Here is a 627-nt window from a genome sequence, read left to right as displayed (position 1 = left end):
ATTAATTTTTTTTTTTTGAATTTTTCTCTTAAGATGAAACTATTAATCCAACAATATGCAAATGATCTAAACTATGGTTTTAAATATATATTTTTTTTTTCAGATGCAAACACGAAATAAATCAGTATGAGATGCTATGAACAATAAATGGAGAGAAAAATATGGAAACAAACTAACAAGGATATTTTTTTTTCTTAGGATGAAATGCAAAAACAAAACCGGAAATGGAAACTAAAATGTATGCTTGGACCAAAATGATATAAACTAAGCTGACTGATTTTTTTTTAATGAACATAAGAGACTTATGAAACAACTATGGTATGCACGAAATTAAAAAAATGCTATGCCTTTTTATTTTTATTTTTATGCAAGATTCAAACAAGAAACAAATATGGAATGCATATTATTTTTTTAAAAATGAGTGCACACAATCTAAAAATGGCAAGTGGAACTGAGGAATGAATGCAAACACAATATGAGATTTATTTTTCAAATTTTCGTGAATCAAATGCAAGAAACTTTTTCTCTTTTGTTTTTCGTTTCTTAAGAACAATAACAATGCAAAAACTGTTTTTATGGTTTTTCGGTTTATGATGAAAACAAATGCAAGCAAGTGAAATATGATGC

Source organism: Brassica oleracea, chromosome C3 (assembly GCF_000695525.1).
Source record: "Brassica oleracea var. oleracea cultivar TO1000 chromosome C3, BOL, whole genome shotgun sequence".
Classification (NCBI taxonomy): Eukaryota; Viridiplantae; Streptophyta; class Magnoliopsida; order Brassicales; family Brassicaceae; genus Brassica; species Brassica oleracea.
Note: the sequence above shows the minus strand (reverse complement) of the source record.